The 24,232-nt window shown below is 34.3% G+C and overlaps 1 long non-coding RNA gene and 1 pseudogene across 2 annotated transcripts; both read right to left on the minus strand.

The window, feature by feature from the left end:
- Positions 1-18,708: 18,708 nt before the first annotated feature.
- LOC149149831 (uncharacterized) lies at positions 18,709-19,309 on the minus strand. Its single transcript, XR_016262402.1, has 2 exons — positions 19,223-19,309; positions 18,709-19,049 (listed from the first exon to the last, which is right to left on the minus strand). It is a non-coding gene; the product is annotated as an uncharacterized LOC149149831 (long non-coding RNA).
- Positions 19,310-19,469: 160 nt separating this feature from the next.
- Positions 19,470-24,026, minus strand: LOC149149832 (large ribosomal subunit protein eL21x/eL21w-like; annotated as a pseudogene). Its single transcript, XR_016262403.1, has 3 exons — positions 23,794-24,026; positions 22,783-22,854; positions 19,470-19,776 (listed from the first exon to the last, which is right to left on the minus strand). The product of XR_016262403.1 is annotated as a large ribosomal subunit protein eL21x/eL21w-like (transcript).
- Positions 24,027-24,232: the final 206 nt, after the last annotated feature.

Genomic DNA, 24,232 nt, shown 5'->3' on the forward strand with positions numbered 1-24,232 from the left:
ATTTAATAGGTTAAATATAAGATTAAAAGTTATTTTTAAATAAATTAATCATCGGTTAACATTATATTTATACATTATATTTAGTTTAATAGGCCTTTCTTATGCATCAATAATTGTCAACACTTTTACTCTTCTCGATCAAGTGAGACACTTTCAACGGTTGATTTGAAGTGTGACTGTTTTTTCCAAATATACACATGGCAAGATATTTTTTATTACTTTTTCCCATTTTTTTATGTCACTCTTCAAGATATTTTTACTGCTTTTTCCCATTCTTTTATGTCACTCTTGGCTTCAGAGTTAATCATTTCTTTGGTCTGCCAGTTGTTGTTGATGTTCTTCTTCCCTGGCTTTTGGCAAGCACTGATTAGTATTAAGCATTTCTGATTTGCCTCGAGAGGCTGGGCTTGCAGAGGAGACAATCGAGGCAACGCTGCAGCGTTAGCGAGCGATCGATCAAATCTGTGGCCTTCCCAACTTCATTTTCCATCCTTCGGAAACAATTGTGTAAAGCATGGTTTGAGTTTGACAGAGTTCTATCAGATGACAACGCTTGTCAAGCCTGGCGATAGATACTCAGAATTCTTATCAATAAATTATATATTTAGGCCGATAGGCCTTTCCTATGCATCAATAATTGTCAACACTTTTACCCTCCTCCATTCGATCAAGTGAGACACTTTCAACCGTTGATTTGAAGTGTCACTGCTTTTTCCAAATATGCACACGGCAAGATATTTTATACTACTTTTTCCCATTCTTTTATGTCACTCTTGAAGATATTTTTACTGCTTTTTTCCATTCTTACTCTTGGCTTCAGAGTTAATCATTTCTTTGGTCTACCAGTTGTTGTCGCTGTTCTTCTTCCCTGGCTTTTGGCAAGCACTGTTCTTCTTCCCTGGCTTTTGGCAAGCACTGATTAGTATTAAGCATTTCTGATTTGCCTCGAGAGGCTGGGCTTGCAGAGGAGACAATCAAGGCAATGCTGCGGCGTTAGCGAGCGATCGATCAAATCTGTGGCCTTCCCAACTTCATTTTCCATCCTTCGGAAACAATTGTGTAAAGCATGGTTTGAGTTTGACAGAGTTCTATCAGATGACAATGCTTGTCAAGCCTGGCGATAGATACTCGGAATTCTTACCAATAAATTATATATTATATTTGCTCTTGTTGTTTCTTGCCGTCTGTAATTTTATTTGATGGAGTAGACACCGAGATTTCCAGCATAGTTTATTGCTGCTGTCTGCAATCTGGTTTAGGCAAAGTTGATGAAGGGAAACAGATGGTCGCCTGGATTCGAAGCTGTACCACGGAGCAGCAGTATCTCCATCCGTGTTTGCTGTAAAAACAACATACGGTAACCTTTTATCAAGATATAAATAACCTTCATTTAAATCTAGTAGTTATTAAAGCTCATATCCATTTCACTCCATCTGAGCTGATAAAAATGTGATAAAATATCCAAAGATCTAAAGCAGTTGCCTTCAACCGTTAACCTTGAAATCCTATTTAGCCTCTTATACAGTGGTAAAGAAAACAAGGCAAAGTGTGTAAATGTTTGCATTTCGAAAATATTTTATAAATAGCCCAATTCATTTGTGTTGTAACTGCATGTTAAACGTTTTGAAGACCTTATCTAAACACTGACACCGAGGACGAGTTCAATTCTATTAAGATGTTCACTTGTTCACATTGTGAACATTTAGCGTTGGAAAATTAAAATAACAAACTAAATCATTTCTTTATAATACGCATCTCAGTTCTTTGATCGAGGCATTATGTCAACGCTTTGATTGAGGCCTTCTGTCATTTACAAAAAAGTAAAGTAAATACGTTGAGTCCTTCCAAAAAATAATGTCATTTAAAGTTTAGTGTCTTGTATTTGACTTCACGTTCTTACAATTGCAATGGAACTTCTTTAGCTCGATTACGGTTTCCAATCTCTGAACAATGAAAATCTTGAACAGACAATAGGCTATACGTTATGCTATTCTGAGAAAGTTTTGCATAAAATTTTCACAAGAAGCTTGTTCCAACCCTTGTTTGACTCCACGTATGCTTCGTCTTTTGAAGAAAGATCAACAACATTGAACAGGACTGCAGAGTGTTCGATTTTATGACAAATCTTCGGGACCGAAAAACTCAACGAACAAATATGTTAGTGGACCACCAAGTTCATAAAATCACAGAGGCATTAACGTCCGCCAGGGAAGTGGATGTTTATAATTATGAGCAAACCATATGTGGTTTGGGTTTCTGTTTGAATAGATTTCAGTTGGCAATAAGTATGTATGTCAAGTATGTACGATGATTATGTTTATATATTTCGAATATGTGTGATGATTATGTTTAAGCCGATAGGCTTTCCTATGCATCAACCATGGTCAAATCTAAGCATTGAAATTTTAGAAGTTGGGTTTATTGTGCATATGAAATGGCATGTGTTCATGCTTTTGAAATTTTACTCAGAGATTTTGGGTAATTAACTTAACCTCTTGATTTTGGGTAATTAACTTACTCTAAAATGAAATAAGACATTCAATGTGTTCCTTGTAGTATAGATATAAACAAAACATCTAAAAAAAAGTAATTGCACAATGATCCAGTGCAAGAAAACAAAGTTTTCCACAAACCAATTAACTCTTCTAGAAAAATGCAACAATTCCAATTTAATAATCCTATTGGCCTCTCTTTGTATCTTTTGAGACAATTGCTAGTTATTAATAACAGTGGATAGAAATTTCACATTATATTATTTAAAATTATTTTTTATATTTACTAATAACCGTGGATAGAAATTTCACATTATACTATTTAAAATTAGTTTTCAATGTAGGTTTTTTAAATATCAAAATGTTTTAGCATATTTGTTTTATTTTTTTGGGAAGGTTTTCTCATATATTTTTTAGTTTAATTTGTTTAAAATTTGGGGGAATTTTTTGGAATCACAAAATTGAATTGGAAACTCTCTACAATCGTAATATCACATAGATTTTCAGGATGTTGTATGTGGAATCCATATATACAGTGAATGCCTATGAAAATGGTACATGTTGAATCCGTATATACAGTGAATGCCTATGAAAATAATACACTGAATTACTTGGTTCAAATTCCAAAACTAGTATTATTAAAATATTTAATAAAACATTGATAAACTTCTTTATAAATGGTTTATTTTAATTATACAAACATTTAATAAAATATCGATAAACTTTCATACAAATTGATTGTTGATAATTTGGCTACTGGAAATTAAATATAAATGATTAATTTATTTATATATAAATAAGTAAATTTCACACAAAAATTTAATATATATATATATAGAATATATTATTATTATTATTTTTATTTATTTTTGGATATTTCAATTTTAATTCAAAATTTAAGTGTCACAAGGTTTTTCAGTGCGCTGGATGTATATATACAGTGAAAAGTTCATTTTAAATAACAACAAAATAAGATTTGGCCTAAAAAAAATTCACCAAACAAACCAAAATATAGCAAGTTTAAAAAAGGCCAAAAATGATTACACTCAGTTACTTGGGTTAAATTTCAAAACTAGTATTATTAAAATATTTAAAAAGACATTGATAAACTTCACACTCATTTAATAATTTCATATATATATCATAATAATTTTAGGGATAGTCTAACTTATAAACAAAATAGTTTTTTTCATCTGAATTCACCAAAATCTCGTTCAAAATACATTTTTGAATGCATAAATTGATTCAGTGCCATGAAAAATCTGTGACACTTGAATTATGCAGATTAAACAAATCAAACTCAAATTTTTAAAAATCTCTTAGATTTTGATTAAAATTAACCAGATAAATAATTGTAAGAAAAATCATTTTATCTACAAATTAGACTATAATATATATACAAACTTTCTATTCTCATAACTTACCTAATATTTTATAATAAAATAATGATTAATTAAACTATCTCATAAAAATATTTTATATATTAATTTAATATTAAATTAATATTAAATTAGACTATAAATCATATTAAAAATATGAATTATTTTTAAAATTAAAATTAAAATCAAAATCAAAGTAATATTTTAATAAAATCAATGAAAAAGTACTTCAAGGCTAAAGTGATCATATTCAGTCTATTTATTAAAATTTCATGGAACAATAACGGATTCTTCAATGTATAGTATGAAAAAGACTTTGAATTATTGAGAATGAAATAAATGGTGTATTTTTTTAATATGACGCATGTGCAAGCCTAAGTGTTTTTTAATTAATAAATGTTTGTATAATTGTAAGATAATATTATAAAAGAATTTTATTTTATTTTATTAATAAATGTGTGTATAATTGTAAGATAGAATTATAAAAGAATTTTCATTGAATAAAAATGGATATTTAAAAATTTTTATAAAACGCATGTAAAATATGGATTTTTTTTCAATTATGTTATATTTTTTGGAATAAAATTTTTAGAATTTTAATTTGATTATTAATAATTATTAAGTGAATGGTAAGGATTTAACTTCCAGGTAATATTTTAGAATACTTTTAGTAGTATACATAAATTAAAAGTTTTTTACCTTTTTAATTAAATTAATTAATTAAAAAAAAAGTCATATGAACAAGTGTTATATAAATGAGTTATGATTTATTTTGGGCATGTGGTATTGATAAGTCATATTATTGACCCATATTATTAACAAAGCCTCATTACAAATATGGTAAAGTGGATATGAATTTCCATAGTTACAAATTTTGTTATAATGTTTTTTTTAAATATATGTTTAACTTGTATATTGATTTTTTTATAATTAAAAAATAACAAAAAATTAAAATAAATTTATAATTTAGTTTATTTTTATGATTTTTTAAGCTTCATATGGGGTGAATATCGACGCAGGGTTGGAGGTGTATGGGGGACGGGATGTCATTCGCCCACCTAACAAATGAAATGGGGGGCGTGGAAACTTGCCCTTGACAATGTTAAATGTAACATTGGATGAGCTTTCACAAGTAATTATTTGTTATGGTAAGAAGACGGTGGCAGACAGTGTGTGGAGGGATTGAGCGGCTCATTCATGTGATGGAATAAGTGGCTATTACCCCACCCAGGCTGTTAAACTCACAACAATGTAATGTAGGCTCCTGATTACAGGCGTAGAGAAGCAAGTGCTGGAGGAAAAGCCAGACTCGCTAATGACAAGGGCAAACATGCTAGGTGCATGTAACAGTCACAAAGGATATAGCAGTGCAGAGTTATTAATTCCCCCGACTGAAATTCCATCATGCAGTGATTGATGTCCTCCTCTAGGCTTTGTGGCTTCACCTGTTATTTGGTATCAATTATTTTGGAATCTATGCAAGGTGATTAGTGTGGTGTTTGGGTGAGGTCAACAGTCACTACTTTTTTCCCTTTATGTGATCCTCTGCCTATTATCACTAGCATGGATTTCCTTTTCTATCTTCTGGTTAGTCATTCAGTGGTGACTTCAAATCTCCGCCTTGGTTTCTCTGTGAGCTTTACGCTCTTCCTTTTCTCCCTCTTCGTGTGGTGTTGTTTCCTTTTTCAAATGTAGGCCTTCCATTTCTAAGGGGATTGTTATCTCAGTGGTTTATTGGCAAAGTTGTTGGTTTGTGTTGGGTTGGGAATTCATGGTCGATGGGTTCTTTTTCTATTGTTACATCACTAGGCTTTCTTGTAGGGCCAGTGTCTTTTTTTGTTATCCTATGATTCTTTGGAGTTTCTCTTTTGGGCAGTGATTTCTTAGGGCATCACCCCTGCTCCTCTAGCAACCCGGGGCGATATTGGTCACCTTTTGAATTCTTTCTTCCAATGGGTCTGCTCCCCATGTGATGCCAACGAGATCATGTTAGAAGAGGGTTCTCTTATTACCAAGAGTGAGCCCATAGAGGTCACACCCACATGCACCCCAGGCTAGAAGAATTTGCCTCACGATTTCGAGAGCTTACACCAGCGAATTTTCAAGAAGAACTCACCAAATCTAAAGGGGAAACATCCTCTCATAGGATTACTCTTTCATATATAAAGGTTCTTACAGAATGGGTTGATTAGATCCTGGATGTAGGGCACATAAGGGAGATGCTTCAACCAATATATGCAGATTGTATACCTTTATTGGTGGATGAAGTTTTTACTAGGACGGACTATCTTGGACCGACATGAGAACCACATGGATATCTTTCACTCTCTTGAACCCTGCACAAGCACCCGAGGGATCTGGATTGGAGAATGGAGATGATTGAACAACACCTTGACATTTATCTAGTGGCAAGAGGTACTTTAGAGGACCCAAAAACACCCATCTAGGTTGTAGTATAGAAAACATGTCCTTTGAATTAGACGTGATATGGTAATGGTTATGGACTTTTTGTTTATGTTTATAAATGTTTTTCTACAAGGCCACTTAGGCTAGTTTATCAGTCTTAGTCAATTTAATCTTGTTTATGTTAGAATTCATTTATCCCTCCTCTTTAAGGAGAGTGTATTTTTGGATATGGTTAGGTCTTGTTGAGATTTTCTGTTAATTAAATTTGGAAAAAATCTCATGAATGTGACAACAATAGGATTTGTTGCTAAATTAGCTCCATTTATTCCTGAGGAGGAGTTATTGCATCCTATATTTGTTGTGAGAGAATTTATGATTCAGTTTTCTACTCCCAGCTATAAAAATGTAAGCCCGTAGAGGATATGTGTGATGAGAGGGTGTGAGGAATTATGTTGTTGTAATCTCCTGTTGAGTAATAAGATTTCCGATGCCTCTGTTTGGTGGATGTAGCCCAGATTGGTTGGGTGAACCACGTTAAAATCTCTGTGTCTTCATGTTGGTTTATGCTGTGTATGCTTATTTAGTTTCCGCTGTGATTTTTTTGCTCTTACAATTGGTATCAGAGCAATGTTGTTGAGCTAGTACATGTGTGGCGTCTGTTGCTTGTGCCTGAGCGGCTAAGAGGCCAAGTCTGTTGCGTGTGATAGAGACGCCGGCGGTGACTCTGGATCAGCGCAAATACTAATGGTCGTGGGCTGTCAGACCGCGGACCGGTGGACTACGAGCCTGGCAGCATTTAACGATGGTGAACTGCCATTAAAACAAAATTCGGTTTGCAAGTGTTTAACGGCATGGTGTTTTTCAAGTTTTCTTTTGACATCAATTATTAACATAGCGTTGAACTGTTGACATCGATTATTAAACTGTCGTCGTTGAAATGATTATTAAACTGCCGCTGCTGAAATGGTTATTAAACTGCCGCTGTTGAAATGATTTGGAACGTTTTATGAAATTGGTATTTTAAAAAAAACAAAAACGATTGCAAATGGATCGCTTTCGTACATTAAATCACAAAGGTCGATTTGAAGTTTTTATAAAGGTGTTATGAAATGCCTTTTTTTTTTTTTTTACAAACCAAAAGAAACGATTTGTATGATTTGTATTATATATGATATTATATTTATATCATAGTTTTGTTTTTTAAATTGTAATATGCCATGACATTATATTGATGAAGGGTAGTTTTTAAATAAAGACTTCATTTATTAAAAGTTGCAATTGGAGATTTTGTGTGACACAACATGGCAAAAACTCAAAGTGCTCGATTTGAGATCGAGAAGTTCAATGGCAAAAACAACTTCGAGATCTGAAAAGTGAAGATGTATGATCTACTCGTGCAACAAGGTGTGGCGAAAGCACTGTTGGGAAAAGCTAAACAACCTTACACCATGACAGATAATGAATGGAGTGACTTGGATGAAAGAGCACTGAGCGGCATTCGACTGTGTTTGGTGGATGATGTTTTGTTTAACATCGTGTCAGAAAAAACTGCTGCTGGTTTGTGGACAAAGCTTGAAAAGCTGTACATGACAAAATCCTTAACCAATAGGATTCTTCTGAAGCGACAGTTGTACAGTTTGCGCATGAAGGAAGGTACATCCATTACTGATCATTTGAATACCATTAATACTTTCCTGGTGCAGTTAGAAAGTATAAAAGTAAAATTTGAATCAGAAGATAAATCTATAACTTTATTATGCTCGTTGCCTGAGTCATGGGATCATTTTGTTACTTCTATAAGTCTTAGTTCATCAAAAACCCTTGAATTTGATGATGTTGTTGGAGCTTTGTTGTCCGAAGAAACATGGAAGAGGTCAAATTCAGAAACCTCTACATCAGAAGCAATGATGGTCAGAGGTCGTTCTAAAGAAAGACGCTTCAGTAAGCACAACAACTCGCGTTCAAAATCGAAAGGGAAGAAGAGTAAGGTAAAGTGTTGGTTTTGTGGCAAATCGGGACATTTGAAGAAGGACTATTGGAAGAGACAGCAAGCATCCAAAGAAGACTCTTCGACAGAGAAGAAAGAAGCAAACACGACAAATACAGGTTCGGCATCCATTTCAGGTATGAGTGATGAAGTGTTATCAATTAGTTTGTCTAATCATGATCAACATTGGCTGTTAGATTCTGATGCATCAAATCACATGTGCATTCATAGAGAATGGTTTAAAACTTATAAATCAATCAATGATGGAGTAGTTTACATGGGAAATGATGTCACATGTAACATTGTGGGAATTAGAAGCATCCAGCTTAAAATGTTTGATGGGACAAATAAAATTCTAACTGATGTAAGACATGTACCTGAACTAAGAAAAACCTCATTTCACTAGGAGTACTAGACACTAATGGATATAAAACTTTTATTCAAGGTGGAGTAATGAAAGTTTATAAAGGAATTTTACTAGTAATGAAAGCAAAGAAAGTTGGAAATATTTTTCAGTTAGAAGGAAGAACAGAGTCAAATCATGTTTCTACAGTATCTGAAAACGACAGTAATTCTATTCGTTTATGGCATCAAAGGTTGGCCCATATGAGCGAAAGAGGTTTAAAGATTTTATCTGATCATAAGTTACTTCCTAATTTAAAGTCTGTTAAGTTAGATTTCTGCAAACATTGTCTATTTGGGAAACAAAGCAAGCAGAAGTTTAAAACTGGAAAACATACTAGTAAGGGAATCCTTGATTATATCCATTCTGATGTTTGGGGTCCATCTCCTACAACCTCATATGGAGGATCGTCATATTTTGTATCTTTTATTGATGATTTCTCTAGAAAAGTGTGGGTCTACATGTTAAAGAAGAAGTCTGATGTATTCACAGTTTTCAAACAGTTTAGAGCATTAGTTGAAAACATCACTGGAAGAACCATTAAATGTTTAAGAACTGACAATGGTGGTGAGTTTACTTCAAAGGAATTTGATAATTATTGCAAGGACGTTGGGATCGAAAGACATAAAACCACTGTATATACTCCTCAGCAAAATGGAGTTGTTGAACGCATGAACAGGACTCTTTTAGAGAGAGCAAGAAGTATGCTAAGTAACGCCAATTTGCAAAAGGAATTGTGGACAGAAGCGGTTTCTACAGCTTGTTATTTGATAAATCGATCACCATCAACTGCAATAGGATGCAAAATTCCTCAAGAGGTATGGAAAGGTCATCCTTGTGATTATTCTAAACTGAAAGTTTTTGGTTGTGATGCATATGCTCTAGTTCCGAAACATCAGCGTTCTAAATTAGATCCTAAATCAAAAAGATATATCTTTGTTGGATATGGTGATGGGACTAAGGGATACAGATTGTGGGATCCTACTACTCACAAGATCATCATTAACAGAGATGTTAAATTTAATGAATCTTCACTTGAAAATCCAGATGTAGATGATAAATTGAAACAGGATAATGTATCTAAGCTTCAACACATTCAGTTTGAAACCAATTCAAATACTAATGATAGTCAAGATGAACAAGTTTCAGATGCAGATCATGAAGAAGTTCCTACAAATAATAATCAGCAAATTGTGGAAGTACCAAAAACATCTTTAAGGAGGTCCACAAGAATCAAACGTCCTCCTAAAAGGTATGATGATTATGTTACTTCAATTGCTTTAACCGCTAATGATGATGAACCTTTATGCTATCAGGAAGCTGTAGAAGGTTCTAAAAGTGAAAAGTGGAAAGAAGCTATGAAGGACGAGATGATGGCATTGGTCAAGAATGGCACATGGGATCTGGTAGAACTTCCTAAAGACAGAAAAACTGTGGGATGTAAATGGGTTTACAAATTGAAAAGGGGTGTTGATGATACAGAGGACAGGTACAAAGCAAGGTTGGTCGCAAAAGGTTTTTCTCAGAAAGCAGGCATTGATTTTCATGAGATATTTTCACCAGTTGTAAAAATTGTTTCAATTCGAATTGTATTAGCATTAGTTGCTTTACTTGATTTAGAATTATAGCAACTAGATGTTAAAACTACATTTTTACATGGAGATTTAGATGAGGAGATTTACATGGAACAACCGGAAGGGTTTGTTCAAAATCTCAACAAGAAATTTGTCTGCAAGCTCAAGAAATCATTGTATGGTCTGAAGCAGTCGCCTCGACAATGGTACAAGAAATTTGATTCTTTCATGATGAGTCAAAATTATATAAGAAGTGAATATGATCATTGTGTTTACTTTAAGAAATTAAGTAATGGCATGTTCATTATCTTAGTGTTGTATGTTGACGATATGCTTTTAGCAAGAAAAAGCATAATAGAGATCAACAGGTTAAAGGCTCAGATGGCTAGGACATTTGATATGAAAGATCTAGGAGCAGCAAGACAGATTTTGGGCATGGAGATTTTCAGAGACAGTAGCAATGGTAAGCTGTGGCTATCACAACAGAAGTATATTGAGAAAATACTCTTGAGGTTTGGTATGAAAAATGTGAAGCCTGTTTCAGTCCCTTTAGCTTCCCATTTTAAGCTTTCTTCTAGTTTATGTCCTAATACAAATGAAGAAAAAGAATATATGTCTCGAATTCCATATGCCAATGTAGTAGGTTGTTTGATGTATGCGATGGTTTGTACTTGACCAAATATTTCACATGCAGTTGGGGTTGTTAGCAGGTATATGGCAAATCCAGGAAAAGAACATTGGTCAGCAGTGAAATGGGTGCTTCGGTATTTGAGAGGCACAAGTGATTATTGTATCACTTATAACAGGAGTAGTGAATTTGTTTGCGGATATGTTGATTCCAATTTTGCAGGTGATTTGGATAAGAGAAGGTCAACATCAGGGTATGTCTTACTATTGCAGGTGGAGCTATTAGCTGGATGTCAAAGCTACAGATCATTGTTGCTTTATCCACTACTGAAGCAGAATACATAGCTACTTCACATGCTTGCAAAGAAGCGATTTGGTTGAAAGGCTTGTTTGGTGAGTTTGGTAGGTTACAGGACAACATCAAGTTATTTTGTGATAGTCAAAGTGCAATTCATTTGGCTAAGAATCCGGCCTATCATAGTAAATCAAAGCATATACCTATCAAGTACCATTTTGTAAGACAGGTTATCACTGAAAGGGGAGTCTCTCTTGAAAAAGTGCATACAAAGGAAAATTGTGCAGACATGTTCACGAAACCAGTTTTGTTAGAGAAGCTAATTTGGTGTCTAGCTTCTCTTGGCTTGCAGAAAAGATAAAATAATAAAGGAACAGGGTATCAGGCTAATTGTTGTCAAGGTGGAGATTGTTGAGATTTTCTGTTAATTAAATTTGGAAAAAATCTCATGAATGTGACAACAATAGGATTTGTTGCTAAATTAGCTCCATTTATTCCTGAGGAGGAGTTATTGCATCCTATATTTGTTGTGAGAGAATTTATGATTCAGTTTTCTTCTCCCAGCTATAAAATGTAAGCCCGTAGAGAATATGTGAGATGAGAGGGTGTGAGGAATTATGTTGTTGTAATCTCCTGTTGAGTAATAAGATTGTCGATGCCTCTATTTGGTGGACGTAGCCCAGATTGGTTGGGTGAACCACATTAAAATCTCTGTGTCTTCATGTTGGTTTATGCTGTGTATGCTTATTTAGTTTCCGTTGTGAGTTTTTTGCTCTTACAGGTCTTTCAAGTGACACTGACTTGACTATCTACATTGCACTAGGCAAATTTTAGTTTTCAAAGGTAATACAATTTACCCTACATTTTTTTTTGTAGCAACATGGGATGTTTCATGAAGTGTTTTGATGTTTATCATGGATTTATGTCTATCGTCATTTACTAGCCATTTTGATTTATATGGTTGCGCTAGTTTATTGAAAATAAAATAAAATGTGTATTTGATAATCTTCCAATTAAAATTTTATTTTTATGTTTAAGAAGATGTTTTAATATTAATATTTTTTTATATAATTTGCAGATGGACTTGCAGATGAACTTGTAGAAGAGGGCTTCATAAAAAATTGATAATCACGAAAAAACGACTTTGGAAATTATCATTTTGTATACATTATAAAGCATTAAAAACAAAATGGGCATTTCTTTTTTCTTTAAGGATTACATACACCAAAAAAAGTATGTTACTAATTTGCCTGAAGGAAAACCAGACCAATAACATAATTTTAGAGTTTTAAGGTTGGTAAGACCTCATCTAACTAGAGCATCTTGTAAATAGAAACTTATAAAAAGAGGTTGGTTCTGCCATACCTTAACATACATTAACATGAGAAAACAAAAAAAACTACTAGAGTTGCAAGCAAAAACTAGTGAGTGATAACAACTATTAGGCAGAATCTCCAGGCATGCACTAGCTAGTCATTACCCTCATTCAAGGAGAAGGAGATGTTGCCTAATATCCTAGATAGAATGTGCAATGTGTGGTCTATACTATAATTTTTTTCCTCTAGCATTACCAAACTGATATAATTCTCCTATTAAGCCCTCCTATACCTCCCTAAGTCACCTATAATATTCAAATGATGTTTAACCTTGTGCTACCTTTGTGTCATGATTAATGAAGTGAAGAGACTACATACACTACACCAAGTATATTAGAAGCCATAACCCCCTTTCGTGTGAGCTGGCATGAAATCAACGCTGATGGGAAACACTCGCTCTTGGACACCCTTCTTAGGGGGGAAAATAAAATATACATCGAAATTTATAGATTATGTCAAATTTATATAAATAATTACTAAACAAAACACATATTCCAATGTATAAATTTATATCAAAAGTTTACCAAATTTTATTGAACACTACTTTAAATCATTAATAGCCAAACATCAACTTGAATAACACATTACAAGGAATTTTCATACTCCATAACATTTTGTTGGTTTGTTGTTGTATAAATTGAAAATAAATGATAAATCAATAATGGTAGTTTTTATCCCCAATGGGGGTGAGCTCGGGATCTAAGAGGGGGCATGGGGGGAGGAGCCTGCCCCCTGCCCACCTAAGGTACATTAAATCACAAGGGCGAGGTTCGTCCCCTCGCGTGCATTAGCATGCATCCACACAAATGGCATTGGTCAATGAAACACACATCAGTCTCGATGGTTAGCAATGGAGTTTGGGGCAAGCATGAGGTCAAGGAGTCGACCTCCCTACTGCTATGCCCTTGTTTCAGCTCATGTTTTGAGTTTCCACAGGTTTCCTTTGATCTAAGCTTTATATAAGTGGAGAGTGGGTGATACTCAGAACTGGAGAAGTGGTGGTAGGTAGGTATTTTGCTCTAGCAAGTGGAGAATTCATCATTCAAATATTGGCATGGTGGTTTGTGCTTCAGTGTGGCGAGTGTGCTAAGGGTTTGGCTGCCTTTCAGTAGAGTTGTGGGTCATAATTCTCAGTTGGAATTAGAGAAGAGGAGGAAGTTGAATAAGCCGAGACGATGAGTGGATATTTGGTTGTGGGCTTTGGATTCTAGTTATGGACGCTAGTGCAAGCTTCTAATTATTGACGTCGGATTGGGAGCCCAAGTTTCAAATCCCCTAACTTTTCTTGTTTTGTTTCATATTTCATCTGGTTATAATAGCTCTACCTATATATGTTTATTTGTAGTCGGAGAGCCTCTGTACAATTTAGGTCTTGAGTCCTGCGTAAAATGGGGAGAGAAGTATGTGGGAAATCTAGTGTAGAGGGTGAGGCTTATCATGACAAATTTGTATTTGTTGGTGAATGCTTTGTTGCCCATCTTGCCTTATTTAGTATTGAGTAAATGTCATAGGTCTAGTATATTTGTAGGTATGTGGTTGTGTGTTTGGTTAAATTATTAGGTAGTTGCAAGCTCTATAATGAGTAGATACGGTTTCGAGGGGTTTGAGTGTAGGATTCCCTTGAGTGGTTTAGTCTGGTTCATGGTTCATCGTGACAACTCTGGTGTCTCATTTGACTTATTCTCTGGTAGTACCCTTTTGGGGTTTTTATCCTATCATTTTTCAGGTTGTGGTTGTTTTAGTTATTGTTAAAGGTGTGATCCTTTCGTTTCAATTATTTTTGAAGGTGTGATCACATCCTATTTGCTATGCCTCCTCAAATATGCATGTGATGTATAAGGCGGGGTGGTGGAAGCAACCTGTAAGCCCAACGGAGGGCTCAACCCTTTGCTCAGGACTCCATAGAAAAATATCTCAACACAATCCCCCCTGAGACACAACAAGAAATTAAAAAATTAGAGGATCAAGCGGGAGCAGAAAGATAGTCCCACTCATACCTAAGATTTTAGATGAGGTTTCTTGTTGGATTATGGATCCTAATCACACCAGGAGATGGAAAAAGAAATAACTTAACTCTGTTGTTATACACTAACAGATGGAAAATTTTCTGGGTTTGGTATTGAAATATAAACAAGTGGAAAGGTATAATGCATTTTCTACTTTGGAGGACATTAAGAGGATGCTAAGGAACTAGCACTTCACCTTGGACAGAATCAACTTAAGGTTGGCCCATGTGGAAGGGCACCTTCATTGTGATTTAGAAACTGTTGCACCTCCTAAATTGAGTGTCAAGAACCATGCTCCCATCTCTTTCTTTGAATCTAAATGATGTTCATGTTTGTTATTCTATTTAGAATTTTGTAATGTTTATCCTATATGATGGTCCTTTTTGTAACCTGGGACTATTTGGCTAGCCTTTTTTGTACTTTGGGATAAATAGAGAAGTTGAGATTGCAGATACACCTATATCCATGGGAGATAACAAAAACCTTCTCAGTTGTTTGGATATGTTAGCTATGTATATTTGAGATATTTTGGTAATATAAAGTGCTTTAATTTACAAAAAAAAAAATTAATGACATTTTTTAGATTTTTGTGTTTATCAAATTGTTGTATATATTGAGATACATGTGTTATAAATCTTGCATCTTTATAATAGAGTTAGTAATGATGCTAGGAGTAGTAGGGAAAAAAATATAAATAATAAGGGGTAGTAAATGCTTACTAGTGGCAAGGAATAAATGCAAATCACTAGTAGGTAATGAATGCTAACTAATAGTAATTGGTTCATTATTTGCTCATATTTTTCAACATGTAAAATTGGAAAACCATAAATACTTTATGGGTTTTATTTTCCTATTTATTGAGCCCTAATGTTGAAGAAAAACATAGTATATGAGTTTTAACTTAGTGTTGCATGTTGCCAAACTTTGTGACTTGTAACCATTTAGTTGTTGTGCATTAGTGTGTAGGTCAGGGTTTTCTTTGGGAAATCATTGTGTAATGACTTACTATTTATTTCATTTTTTTTTATAAGGCTACAAATGCTTGTTTAATTTTTTTTATACATTCTTCTCTCAGTGGTTAGCATGGGAAATGAATTCCACTCTACTTTCTTTCATTTGGTATCATAGCATAATCACCTCAAATCCAAGGTATTAGGGACAATGTTTTCTTTATGAGTGAGAACTTGCATAGAAGAAAGTATGTTGTAAGGAAATGACAAAATGGAGAAGTTTAATGGCACTAATTCCATCTTCTCATAAATCGATGAGTGGTGTTGGAGAGAAAGAAGAGAAGTCTTATCATGCTCTATTTGGTCAATTCAATATTATTACACATTTCTAGAAATATAACTACAACAATTCTCTAGAAGAAATTAGTGGATTTCTATCCCTTCAATATTTTTTATGGAAAATATTATTCACCATGAAAATGGATGATGGTAATTCTATAGTGGAGAACCTAAATTCATTTAATACTATTATGACCCAATTGATCTTAGTAGGAGTGAATGGATGAAGAGGATTGTTGTATAACCCTTTTAAGTTCTTTGTTAGATTCACAAAACAACTTGGTAATGGCCATTAGAAGCTTTCTGAAGACATTGATGCTTGATGAGGTTGTGGTAGCTTCTCTTGGAAGAAATGAGCTAGAAAACCCTTGAATCTATTTGTGATTCCTTCACTATTCATGGAAAATTATAAGAAAAATAAAAGAGATCAAAGGGTAGATCCAAATCTCATGGGAAACATAAGTCTTTTGGAAAGTCCAAGGAAAAAAGTTGGAACTACCACAAGGTTAGGAATTTCAAAAGATATCACAAAGATAGAAAAGGAAGAATAAGAAAGAAAATGATTGTGATGAAAAATCCTTTTAGAATGATGGTAGAGATGCCTTCATTGCAATTTTGACAACTCATGTAAGGTCAAAGTGATGGTTGATAGACTTTGAAGATTCCTTCCATATAAATTCACATCAACTTCTTGAGTTGTCAATATATGACCATAGTAGAGTCTTATTAAATTCTCTAATAAAAAAGTGAAAAGTATGGATAGATTTTTGCACATTTCAAAGTTGACATAGAACCTTATTGGATTATACACACCAAAATGAAGGACAAGCGTTGATTGCATTACGATAAAAATGATACACATAAATACATTTTATGAAAATTGGATCCAAATTCCAAGGTCTCTTGGACTCCAAATGATGATTCATGTCCCTCAACATAACCCTTATAGATTAGGCATCTAACATTCCCTCCCTTAATCAAGGTGGGTTCTTGTGTTTCTAAGTAGAGAGATTAATACACTACAACAAAACCAGCGATTTGCGCCAGATTTAGCGCCAGATTTTAGTGCATTTTTTTTGTAATTGTGATGAGCAACCTGGCGCTAAATCTGGCTCTATTGTACAATTTTTAAAGCGTCCTTTTTTGCACCTGATTTTGCATCCTTTTTCACGCTAGATTTTGCATCATTTTTTACACCAAACTATGCATCATTTTTTGTGTCAAATTTTGAACCAAGATTTGCATCTTATTTTATGACAGGTTTTGCTTCTAGTTTTGTGTCATTTTTTGCATCTATTTTTCATTCTCTTTTGCTTCCTATTTTGTTTCATTCTTTGCTTCCATTTTTGCACCATCATTTGCATCAAGTTTACACTGTATTTTGAATCCAATTTAACGTCTTTTTATGCATCCAGTTTGTGTCAGTTTTTGCATCTAGTCTTACGCCAGGTTTTGTATCTAGTCTTACACTAGTTTTTGCTTCTATTTTTGCACCAGCTTTGGTGCCTATCTTTGCACCATGTGTTGAATTTGATTTAGCACCAAATTTTGCATCCATTTTTGTGCCCATTTTTGCATCTTTTTTTGGACCATTTTTTACATCCACATTTACGTTTGATTTGTCTCCATTTTTCCCATCTCATTTTGCACCATATTTTGCGTCATTTGTTTCATCCAATTTTGCATCATTTTTAACACCATCTCTTGCATCTAATGTTACATCATTTTGAGCATCCAAATTTGCATTTATATTTGCATCTTATGTTGAGTCATGTGTTGTGTCCACCTTTGCATCTTATTTTGTGTCTAATGGTACATTCAATTTAGAGCCATTTTTTACGTCTACTTTTGTATTTGTTTTTGCACCAAATTTTGCATCCAATTTTAAGCTATATTATGCCCCTTTTTGCACCATTTTTTTGTGTCTACTTGTGTCCAATGTTGCACCATTATTTACACCGACTTTTTCATCCAATTTTGCATTTTTTGGTGTCTAGTTTTACATCATTTTCACCATCCAAATTTGCATCTTTTTTTGCCTCATTTTGTGTCCACATTTGCATATAATTTTGTGTCTGAGTTCGAGGCTAAATTTGCATGTGATTAGGAATCATTTTTTACATCCAATATGGCATCCTTGGTTTCACCTTTTTTCAGCCCCATTTTACATCTTGTTTTATGTCTTTTCTTACATCTTTTTTTTTCCTTTTTTCCACCCAAGTTTGCATCCCAAATTTACACCATTATTTGCATCATCATTTGGCATATTAATTTGTAACGTTTTTTGCTTCTTTTTAACGCTCAACTTTGCATCTTATTTTACATCTAGTTGTTGTCTTTTTTTGCATATAATTTGGTGCCCATTTATGTGTCCTTGTTTTTGCCCAATTTGATATCCTTTTGTATGCCATGTTTTGTTCCCTTCTTTGTGTCAACTATTGCACAATTTTTCACTTCTAATTTAAAACACTTTGTATGTCAATTGTTTGCATTTTGTATTAATTCCTAGTTTAACATCCAATTTTACTTTCAATTTTGCATCCATGGTTACATCCGCATTTGACTTCTTATATAGAGTATATTTTTCTTTACATATATGACCCCCTTTATAGATTCATAGTGAAATATATGATAGTTTCTAAATATCATTAAAGCAAATATCACAATTCAAAATCATTTGTAAAGAAATTTAAGAGAAATTGACAACATCCATCCAAAAAAATAACAATGTGTCATTAACAATTTTCAAAACATGTATAAAATAGCAACATAATACTAATAAAATCAGTATTATTTTTAATCAAAACAAGTAAAATTCAAATATGATTAACAAATCAAAATATTTCATGAATATCGTTATTCTACGATAAATTAACAACATACATAAATCAAACTCATCGTATGATTACAAAATCAAAATGTCTCATTGATATAGGGTAAATTCACAACACCCATCTAAACATAACAATGTCATTCTACACAATAATTTCTTCATAAAAAACAATGCATGTGCATGCCTAGCTACCACCACCAAGATCATCCTCATGATCATCTTGACCATCATCATTACTATGATCCACATCATCACCAACACCGCAACTATCATCATCATCTCCTCCTTCACCACCATCATCCTCATCCTCATCCTCATCATCTCCTGATATATGTTGAACATAATTTGGATCATCGTCTTGGCAATCATTACCTATAGCATTCTGAAAAAAAAAAATCAATATTACATGTTAGTATTAATTACATAACACAACGCATGTTTTTGTTATACAATGTTAACCATAAAATGACGTAAGATATAATATCTAATAGTACTAAAAAATAAAATGAAAATATGGTTTAAAAGTATATTGGAAATCCAACTAAGATTACATACCATAGAGTCCATCCAAACAACAAATTCAACCCATCTATTTTGCTGCAGCACCTCCTTTTCCAAATGATTTGGAGGTTTTCCATATTTTAGTTCCTATCAATCAGTAAATAGGGAGAAATTAGATAACAATGACTTTCTTCTAGTACAAAATTTATTAAAAAAATATCACATGTTTAATATACTTACAAAGGTTGTTATCAGTGCTTTTAAACCTTTCTGGCCACTACGATGAGTGACTTTTGTCTTGGTTAACCTCGCCCAACCCCAGAACCAAACCCAGTTACTTTTCTAAAACCTTAGTATCCACCCTTCAAATCATTAACAACATCATATGGAATGGGTGTAACTGTCTCCAAAACAGCCCCCTCAACTATAAATCCTGGCTTAGGGCCCTCAGGCTGCCTCTTGGTGCTGATGATCTCACCACGTGCTTTGGCCTCTACCTTCAATTGGTCATTGTTTTTTCTTCTTAATATAGCATCCTCCGCACACCTAGACGGTTGCACATGCTCAATTCGTACATGAATTCTCTTCTTGATTATCTTGTTACGAACCTGATCATCAAACAGAATTTCAGCATAGAACAAAGAAAGACAAAAGAACTCCATCCCAATTGCATTTCCACCAATTCTTTTACAGTAACCATATGATCCAACAGTTCTAACAAATGAATAAACAAGAGGGCACTAAAATGAAAACAGGCATGGATTATCAATCTTAGTTCATTTAATCACATCCTGAGAAACCAATGTCACCAATCCTATGCACTAGACTGCCATGCAGCCTTATTAGTGCAAATACGTACAACATTTATGCAAAAAAAATGCAAGACAAGCACAAACAAGCATACTAGTTGCAATAGATGGGTATCCAAAGACTGAAATAAGGTGCCACTGTGATGATAAAAAAAAATAGATGATATAACACAGGATGTACAAACCAGGGTTCATGCTCATATCGCTGAAAGAGCAAAGCCATACAGAAAATCTCAAATAAATTTCAGAATATGTATTGTTTATTAAGAAATATAAAATCCATTTTATGATCCCAAACACCATTGAAAAAATAGAATATGTATTGTTTATTAAGAAATATAAAATCCATTTTATGATCCCAAACACCATTGAAAAAATAGATTTACTTAATAAATTAGAGGAAAACACCACCGATATAAAAGATGGTGCATCAGCAATTATCTAATGGCATTCGTCTAGATGCATTGGCAATGCCAATAGTTTCATTCCTTACACTTGAATCCCCAACAAGAAAAAACAAAAAAGGCATGATGCCGCACTAATAGTCTTTTTCTATCCAAAAAGATAGATTCCAGATTCCAGTACAAGAAACTGAAAATGAGATGAGATCGTAGGAGGGAGTTCCTAAAGCAAAAAATTATATCTAAGAGACAAGGCAATTTAAGAAACAAAAACATAAAATAATTCCATCGAAAAAGGTTTTGAAAAGATACTAACAGTGCAAATGACATGTTAGTTTGGATAATAAACATGAAACCATCCATTGTAGTATCACAAATACTCTAGTGGAGAGAAAATCTTTCCAGTTCTTTACAATCACTCCAAGACAGAAAAACTATAATCAAGAAATACTGACTCTCAATCATTCCAAGCCATAAAAGCAAATACATCTTAATCAAAGAAACTTTTATCCCAACTCTCACAAGGTCAAAAAGAACATGTATAATCAGTAGTAGATAAGCTGTAGTAGGACTTGAACCAAGAGGAATCAAGTAAATACTTATAGAAAATCATCCCAAAAGCTATGTCACAACGTTCACAGAACTTCAATCTTGAGGTTCAAAATTTGGCAAACCTTAAAAAAAAATTGAGGTTTAACAAAACTTATCAAACGCCATAGTCATTGACCAAGTCCATAAGCTCAGAATTCATAACTTCATGTCATAACTCAGGTTTGTCATCTACCCTTGCAGTTTCCATGTTCATGACAGCATTTTTTATGTTTATTGATGTTTATTCCTTACTATTTTATGAGATATTTCATGGCAAACTTCATCATAAAACTCGAACTCAAACCAAAGTTAATAATTGCCGGACCCAAACTCAAACCCAAGCCATGAGACTTAGCCCAAAAGTACAAAAGGGAAACTCCTATATAATTTGGAGGTGTTAGGTATGAAAGGAAAAATGTAAATCTCATTAAATTAAATGCATCATATTCGCCCTCAAATAATGCAGACATTACATATGATTTAACATTAAAATGTCTCTAGCACCCATGGCTCAGCTTAGTTGGCAATGGAAAAACCAATTCTAAGGTATTTTGGGCTTATATCATATAAACCCCCAACTAGTAACGATGGCCCACACGCCAGCACTAGCAGGTAACTTGTGACTCAACGGTGGCCCACACGCCATCACTAGCAGGTAACTTGTGACTTAGCAAGGGCTAAAATATCCATATAAACAATGGCCCACAAGCCAGCACTAACAGGTAACTTGGGACTTGGCAAGGGCCAAAATGTCCAAATAAACAATGGCCTATAAGCCAGCACGGACAGGTAACTTGTGACTTAGCAAGGGCCAAAATGCCCAAATACATACCCACGGGTTCGAAGTTCAAACCCCTGGGGTACATCTCCCCTTCTGGCCTGGTCACAGTAGGATTAATGTCTCATTGGGGATTTGAACCTGGGTGATGAGTATGAAACCTACCTCCCAACCATTCAAACCATTGACACTTGACTGCCAAAACAGTTTTAAGTTTCCAATAAAAGCACCAGTCAAAGGGGCTAAAATGAAATCACATTTAATCAGGAAAAACTATAGGAAGATTTGAATGTGCTTACACCTGCCCTGTGCCATCCACACGAAGCCATGGGGAAACGCCCGACGACGATAAAGAGCTCATGAAGGCATACTAAAATATGGGACTCTTAAGCAGTCTTTGCATCATAGTAACATCAAAGCTGAATGTAGCAGACTAGAACAATTTATCGCTGCGAAGATTCATAACAGGGATGCACATTCCAGAGCATGTATCTAAAGTTAAAATGCATGATCATAGAAAAACTTTTACGAGTGATGACGAACAGAATATGAAACGAAAACCATCTGCATATTCGTAACAGGGACGCCAGCTCATAAATTTAATATTAAACCTGATTATAAATAAGTTTTTTCAAGGTGCTTAAAAATAAATTTTACTATTGTGATTACAAGTCGCTTATAAGAGGAAAGAAAATCTAGCCACGTTTAACCCGATTGTCAATTTTACTGATTAATAAGGGAGCGCAAACTTATTGCAATAATGCACATCTGTTTAATCGGAATAAAATAAAACAACAGATTTAACGAGAACTTGATAAAAGAATCGAAGATTTTCTCGTCATTTATTCGAAAACTGCACCAACAACCAACCTAAAATACTATAAATGTACTTTGCCAAAATACATCAAGCTGAAAAGACACGCACGATCGACTTCCATTAGACTCAAAACACGATACTCAGAACACATTTTATGGGGAAACAAAATTTAATGGAAAAAGATCGAATGTGGGAGAAAATAAAATAAAATGTAGAACCTCTTTGTTCATTTCGACACGGATTGCCCGCTTGGTAACGTTCCAGACAACACCGGTGCGGCCATGGTAGAACTTATGATTCCTTCAAAAGAAGCGACCCAAGCCACAACAGTTGAAAATAGATGAGTATACAATGGCAAAAGAACATGATTGGCAAGCTAAAAGGGTTGAGCTGGTATAGTATGTCATCCAAAGTAACATGAAAATTGAAATCAACATATTAATGGGTAAATTTTCCAGTGCAGATCTACAATTTCAGATAAGAGAAAATCTAGTAAGGCTATAGATAGGGCAAACCTGATTATGGCACCCAAAATATCTAATTTAACAACAACAGACTTAACCGTTTCAAACAAAGAATTAGTCTACGCAGCAGTTAGAATACAACAGTGTCTACCTCATTTTACCATACAATATATATAACGATCTTAATGTTTAAAAACCCATAACGGCAAAAGAAAACCACTGAATCATGAATCAGAACAAGAAGAAATTCAGAGTTATAAATGATCAAATACGACACTGCTTTAAGAGGTAAACCCAGATCGTTTGAAAGGGGTTATTGAACTCCAGTTCCAGAAAAATGGAGCTTGTCTAAGAACCTTGACAGCTTAAATGGGGAAAAACATACTAATCTTGAAAACCACGGATTTTAAGGGGTGAAGGTGACGCCTAAACCCCATCTCAAGTCAGGGTAAGCATGGAGAGACCAAAGCATCAAATTTTCTGAATAAAATTATTGATCGGCCCTAACCATTGAGGTTTCGACCAGTGATTTGCATATTTCCCAGTAGAACGAAAATACCCACTAAGAAAGGGGGAGAAACTATGAATCCGCAACTTCTCTGAAAATATTTATGTCCAAACTCAGGTTTGGGCCTTGCAAGCGCCACATTAAAACAAATATGAAACCCTTCAAAAAATCATACAACCCTGGTCACACATCAAGAGCGAATTCGGGCCAAGTCCCAGAACCCCTGACACAGCAAAGACGAAATAAAAGTAAAGTACTCACTTGTGAGGCATACCCTTGTGAATCGAACCATTGACCTTAATATCCACGTACTGCCCTATCTTGTATGTCCTCAGATATGTGCTGAGAGGGGCATATCCCTTCTTCCTGAAGGGCCTGGCGAACAGGTCCCTCGTCCGAGCTCGCACTCCATGGCCTGCCGGCATATTCTCCTCCCTCGGTGGATCCGCTCTTCCTGCTGCTGCTACTGCAACTCCTCTCTCGTCAAACTCAAAAGAATTTATGTAAAGGGTAACAAGGGTTTTTGTAAACCCTAATTTTTCCGAACTCGGGTTAAGGTAAGGTTAGGGTTTGATGGGGTTAGGGTTCGGGGGTGTGGGTAGGGTTTGGTATAATTTATACTTCCCAACAATGAAGTAAAAATGTATATTATTATTTAATAATATAAAATGTTCCATTTATAAGGTTTTAATGCAA

This window comes from Pinus tabuliformis, chromosome 9, assembly GCF_031772625.1.
Source record: "Pinus tabuliformis cultivar Carrire ecotype Pingquan chromosome 9, CPIR1, whole genome shotgun sequence".
Lineage (NCBI taxonomy): Eukaryota > Viridiplantae > Streptophyta > Pinopsida > Pinales > Pinaceae > Pinus > Pinus tabuliformis.